This window comes from Pteropus vampyrus, unplaced genomic scaffold, assembly GCF_000151845.1.
Source record: "Pteropus vampyrus isolate Shadow unplaced genomic scaffold, Pvam_2.0 Scaffold2, whole genome shotgun sequence".
Lineage (NCBI taxonomy): Eukaryota > Metazoa > Chordata > Mammalia > Chiroptera > Pteropodidae > Pteropus > Pteropus vampyrus.
The window spans coordinates 31,230,402-31,237,250 of record NW_011888783.1 but is presented as its reverse complement, the minus strand read 5'-3'; the positions used below and the strand labels follow the sequence as shown (position 1 = coordinate 31,237,250).

The 6,849-nt window shown below is 36.1% G+C and overlaps 1 pseudogene; it reads left to right on the top strand.

The window, feature by feature from the left end:
• The first annotated feature begins 6,153 nt into the window (after positions 1-6,153).
• Positions 6,154-6,272, top strand: LOC111739640 (annotated as a pseudogene).
• Positions 6,273-6,849: the final 577 nt, after the last annotated feature.

Below are 6,849 nucleotides of genomic sequence, written 5' to 3'. Positions count from 1 at the left end.
CAAAGAAAACTACAGATCATTATCTCTCATTAAGATGGATGTAAAAATCTTTAAAATATTAGCAAATCAAATCTAATAATATATAAAGTAAATTTTACTTTATACCCCATTGCAAATCAAAATTTTTTTAAAGTATGCAAAGCTGATTAAGCATTTGAAAATCATTCAGCCACTATAATCCATCACACCAGCCGAATAAAGAGGAAAATCATATCATTATGTCAATTGAGAGAGAAAAAATTTTGACAAAATCCAACATCCATTTATGATTAAAAACTCTTAGTAAACCAGAAATAGAGGAGGATTTGATCAACTTGATAAAGAACATCTAGAAAAATTCCTATAGTCATGTTGATAATATCTACCCTTGAAATGACATGATAGAAATGACACTTTACTTCTGTGTTTTTTCTCCCCAAACCTATAACCTCAGACTAATCATGAGTAAAACACCAGTCAAATCTCAACTGAGGAACATTCTATAAAACATCTGGTCAATATTCCTCAAAACTGTCAAAGTGATCAAAAACACTGACAGTCCAAGAAATTCTCTCACAGCTTAAAGCATCCTTAGGAGAGGTGATGGCAAAAATCCACATGATATCCTGGAAGGGATCTTAGAACTAAAAAAAGAACATTAGGATAAAATTAATGAAATCTGAATAAAGTATTGACTTTAGTTAATAATTTGTATAAGTATTGCTCCTTTATTTTTAATGAATGTATATACTAATATAAGATGTTAATAATAGAGAAACTAATAAATACAAACTTTCTATATTATCCTTATATTTTTTCCTGTAAATCTAAAGCTATTCTAAAAACAAAGTTCATTTTAGAAAAGGCATCAAAGGTATTAGATGCCAATCTCAACATCTTTTTAAACAGCTTTGTGTGTACATGTCTTTGTTGCAGATTATGCCGCAGATTGCTATTAAATTGTATGTAAATTTTGCTTCATTCTCAGAGATTCTATCTTTATTGTGCTGTTTCCTTGTTTGTCACATGGGTAGAGAGGACTGAACAATTTGGTAAACCCTGTTAGTATTTGTTTCCTATTGAAAGAATGTCTTGTCTTATCAGATAATCTTTTAATTATATAATTCTCCATCCCTTCCCCAAAGCAATGAGCCTTTTTTTTAAATAGTGAAAAAACACATTTTCAAAAATATTGAAATGAAATATTTCTGTCACTTTCTTTCATATTTTGCCTCGCACTCCCTTATCCCTTTCAGCCATAGGTACTGAGGCTAAGTGCCAGATTCCTGCCTTGTTTCTGAACCAACCCTTATTTATTAGTCTTTTGATCTTGACAAGGTGAAGTGTGGATTATCAACCCTTGGGAATGGCTAGGCAGTGAGTCAGGTCCTGTAGATTTGATTCACACCTGCACTGGCTTCTTCTTCTTCCACTGTCCCATATAACAAAATACCATAATACCTTCAGGCTTAGCCTGAAGTGGAAGTAATAATATTAATATAATGCATAATATTCTGTCACAAATAATAATCCAATCCCAGTCTCTCAGGAGGGTTAATAGATATTTGAAAACAATTGTCAAGTCACCCAGAAATGTTTTCTCCAGATGAAGTATACACATTTATGGATCCTCCAACATCTTGATTGTCCTTTCAAAAAGACTTCTTCCGTTTGGATATGATCTCCAAAGACAAAATATTATCTCAGTGCTGAATCCAATAATCATGATCTTCATCATCAAGTGCTTAGGAAAATGCTAAAAGATGGAGTGGTTTGCAGATTACATAGATATACCAGAGTGTCTTGCCTTTTAGATACTAAAAGCTATATGACCATTAAAAAATAATGAAGCTTGTGATAAATTCCCATTGAGTGTCTAGTCATGAAATCCTCTGGGGATTAAGAACAACCAAGGTCAAGTCAAAACTTGATATAAATAGGGAGGGTTTTATGGAGAAGGTGGTTTAAAGCCGGACCTTGAAGAACATTAACAATATTTTTTTCAGAGGAAAAGAAGTTATTTTCAGTAAGAGAGAAGGCAAGTTCCATCAGTATCAGGGGCTCATCTTTTGTTCATACCTTAATATGTAACGTGAGATGAGTAACTTCAAATATGAGAAGCTCGAAAAAAAAGGAAGATGACTCTGCACACAGAAATTCTCTATCAGTCCGGTGACCCTTATATCAGACTTTAAAGAAACTTCAGGAGATGCAGGAAAAATCATTTAACTATCTCTTAGCCCCCAAGGGCCTCACTCACTCTCAGTATAGCAAAAATGTTGGCTGAATAGCCAATATGAATACTAAAGAGTTTTAAAGATAAGTTATGATCTAAAATAATAAATATTGAATTCTTGAAACTCTAGAGTCATTCATCCCAAACATGGGGCTAATCTGGCATAAAAGGCTGTGGAAAATACAAAATCTTGATCATAACAACAAACATCTTCTACAGTCTGATCTGATCTTCTACAGCATTCACTCTGACCACTGACTTTGTGATTAGATGATTTTGAATCTTGGTTTCTATGGGCTGTGTTTCTGACAACAATAATAACTAATTGTTCTTCAGAGACACAGAACCAAATAGTATATGTGTGTGTGTGTGCGCACATGCATGTGTTATAAGACATTATCTCACACGATTATGGAGGCTGGGAATTCTCAAGATCTGCAAGTAACAAGCTGGAGACCCAGGAGAGCTGATGATATATATCCAATCAGAGTCTGAAGGCTTGAGAATCAGGAGAACCAATGATGTAAGTTCCAGTCCAAATCTGAGTCAAGTCTAAGTCTGAGGGCATGAGAAAACCTATGTCACAGCTTGAAGACAGGCAGAGAGCGAATTCTTTCTTAGTCAATCTTTTTTTTTATTCAGTCCCTCAAAGGACTGTATGTGGCCTACCCACACTGGGGGGGAAAGAAATCTGCTTCATTGATTCAAATGTTGATCTCATCCAGAAATATACTCACAGATATAACCAGAATTATGTTTAATCTAATATCTGGGCTCCCAGTGGCCCAGCCAAGTAGATATATAAAATTAATCATCACACTAATATTTATTGAGAACTCAATACATTTCTGTTATTTAAACTTGACTTTAATCTTATTGTATTTAACTTAATCTTCCCACACACTCTAAGAGCTCAGTCCAACTATCATCTCTACTTTTCCAATGAATAATCAGAAGTAGAGAGCTGTAAATATCTCTCCCAGGTATCATACCTCTAAGTGGCAGAAGAACATCTCTCTGGTCTCAAAACTGTCTAAACTATTATGTCACGTGTTAACTGACCCCACTGTCTTTATATTTTGTGTTCCACTGAGCCAGCCAAAATGACCACAATTCCAACTTTGGTAGCAGTGTTTGCTCTAATGAGAGTTAACTTAAATCACAGCTTTGCCTATATATTTTGCACAGTAAGCCTGGCTAAGGACCTGATTTTCCCATTTTTATAAGATGACTATGGGAAAAAAAAAAATCACAATGCTTTTCGGGGGCGGTCTAGAAAATCTAACTACTAGAATATGGAACATATGAAGGATAATGATAGTAAATGACTAAGATTCAATGACACCTGTGAGTTGAGATGTAGTGCTTCTTACTGTTTGCCTGATTCAACCCCTCAATTTCTCTAAGAGTAAATTGAGACCTAACAAAGTTGCTTTTATGACTCATCCAAGGCTCCATAGAGTGGTATATCTAAAATCGTGTTAAATTAAAGAAAATCTTGAATAACAGCAGCCAAATACATACTCCATGTTCTGGTAACACTAAACTACTTATAGTTCCTTGCTCACTGTTCCATATTGCTGCATATCTCTGTTAAGTGATGTGCTGTAGTAGGCTCTTTTATGAGAGACAATTATGTATATCTCTTCCCCGGAGCCCATTGTTAAACATTTAGCAGCCCACTACTGCCTTTTTGCCTTTTTTCTGCTAATCACTTTTTTTTCATACTTTCCCTATCATTTTCCCCTATTCTTTTTTTTAAAGCTACTCATCCATTCCTTAAAAATCAGCTAATGCAGAAATGATGTCAGAAACATGGCAGTGTAAGGGATCTCCCCTTATCTCTCTCCTTAAAACTACAAAGAGCTGAACACCCACATCCCAACAAATAACATCTAACCTGCACACAAGCACATTTGAGAGATCTGCTCATCAGAGCATCTGAAGGTGAGCCATTAGTGCACAAGACAGGGAGGCAGAGAACAAGAAACAAAGCTAGGTGCTGCAGAAAGCAGCCCTAGCCCATATCTCTCAGCAGGGGGAAGGGGAGGGGGAGAACAATGTGATGGTTTCTTGGCTCTTTGAAGCCCCAAACAGTCTTGCCTGAGGGATAAGGATCTCCTACTCAACAAAGCCCAGGAGCAGGGCAGAGACCCAGTGCAGAGGGGACAGTAGTGTCTTAGCAATCACCTTTGCCAGGCAGAAAGCTGAGTCATGGAGCCTGGCTGCCTTCCCCTACTATCCTAGAGTGTTTTCTCCCATTACCCTCCCAGATAGAGCACCAAGTCACAGGGGCTATCACACAACAAGAACTGAAACATACACAGCAGATGATCCCAGACATAGGGGAGGAGATATAGACGCAAAGTAGCCGAAGCCTGAGCCAGTATCACTGGAAGGAAAACAGTCACACACAAAGCTGACCTCTCCTAGCCCATGCCACTTCCATCCAGTCAGGCTGATTTGCAAGGAAGCAGTACCGGAGCTTCAGAGTGTTTTCAGAGACTCAGAATCCCATAATTCTTCACATTCTCCAATGGGGTGAAAACTTGGAACCAAGGTGACTTGGTCACAGAGGAGATACACAACTTTCCAGAAGAAAAAAAGGTGTTCTTAACCTCAAAGCAGAGATCCAGCAGGCTAGGGCAGTGCAGGAGGCTTGGGCACCACCTACTGGAAATCAAAAGAAAATTCTCTTCTTATCAACCTGCTAAAGAGAGATCTCTCTATTAATAAATTTTTTTTTTTTAAAAAAAGCAGATTACATTTCCATTAATGCTTAGGCAGAGAAATAGTCTATCAAATACCATGAACAACCAAGGTAACAATGTAGCTCAGAAGGAAAATGAAAAATCACTAGAAAATAAGCTTAAAGATATAGAAATGTGAGATTTAAATGAGAATTCAGGATTGCACTTCTGAAAAAAAACAACAACAAAACTCAACAAGATGCAAGAATATTCTGATCAACAGTTCAAGAACATAGAAACAAAATCAACAAACAGGAATATTTTACCAAGGAGATTGAAACTTAAAAAGAACCAAGTAGAACTTCTGGAGATGAAGAACTCACTATAAGAAATGAGAATGAAATAACAACCTTAGCCAATAGAGCTGACCGGATGAAAGAAAGAATTAGTGATATTGAACACAGAAATCTGGAAATGACACAGAAGGAAGAAGAGAGATACTTGAGAGTGAAAAAAATGAAAGAACTCTGCAAGAACTATCTGACAGCATCAGAAAAAATAATATAAGAATAATGGATATGCCAGAAGGAGAAGAGAGGGAGAAGGGAACAGAGAGCATATCCAAATAAATAATCAGTGAGAATTTCCCAACCCTCTGCAAAGAACTGGATTTTCAAATCCAAGAAACTAAAAGAAGATCTAATTATCTCAACCTAAAAAGACCTACTTTAAGACACATTATATTAAAATTGTCAAAAATTAATGAAAAGAAAGAATTCTCAAGGCAGCCAGTGAAAAGAAGATGGTAAACTGTAAAGAAAAACCCATTAGATTACCATCAGACTTCTCAGCACAAAACTTACTATCTAGGAGAAAGTAGAACCAAATATCCAAACTACTAAAAGAAAAAAATTTCCAGCCAAGAATAATATATCCAGCAAAGCTCTCCTTTAGAAATGAAGGAGAAATAAAGACCTTTTCAGACATACAAATGCTGAGAGAATTTCCACCACAAGGCCTGAATTACAGGAAATACTGAAAGGGGTCATTCCACCTGAAAGAAAAGAAAAGAAAAAATACATAAATATGAGTAAAATACCTAACAGATAGGCAGATGCAGAAAAGTGTAACCTATATTAAGAACAGGATATTATAAACTTAAATATTACATAATGGTTAAGGTAAAGAGAGAAGACACAGCTACTACAACTTGGAAAGTAACATACATCATAAAGAAGGATAATGTGAGTCTACGGCCATGCCACCCTAAACATGCCTGATCCTGTCTGATCTCAGAAGCTAAGCAGGGTTTGGCCTGGTTAGTACTTGGATGGGAGACCACCAAGGAAGACTGGGTACGATAGGTGTAAAAAACAAACAAACAAACAAACAAACAAATAAATAAATGGATAATGTGAGACAAGAGAAAGTGAAAAGGGGAAGGAGTAAAGATCCAAATCTGCAAAGGGGAATGGAGATGAGGCACAAGCAGAAGAAAAATGACTACTCTGTGTGTGTGTGTGTGTGTGTGTGTGTGTGTGTGTGTGTGTAATTTTCATTTACATAAACTTAATGGTAACTACACACAAAATAATCTAGAAATGAGACATATAACATAAAATAACAAGGAACAAAAAACACCACAAAATTAAAATAACAGACAGAAACACAAAGACAAAGAAACAATGGAGACACTGAGCTACCACAAGACAAAAATAAAATGGCTATAGAAAAACCTCATATTTCAATAATAACTTTAAATATTAATGGACTGAACTCACCAATAAAAAGGTACAGAGTAGCAGATTGGATCAAAAAAAAACACAAAACCCAATCATAGGCTGCCTACAAGAGACATATCTCAGTTGCAAGGACAAATATTGACTCAAAGTGAAAAGGTAGAAAACAATACTCCAAGAAAATGGCATCCAGAGAAAAGTAGGT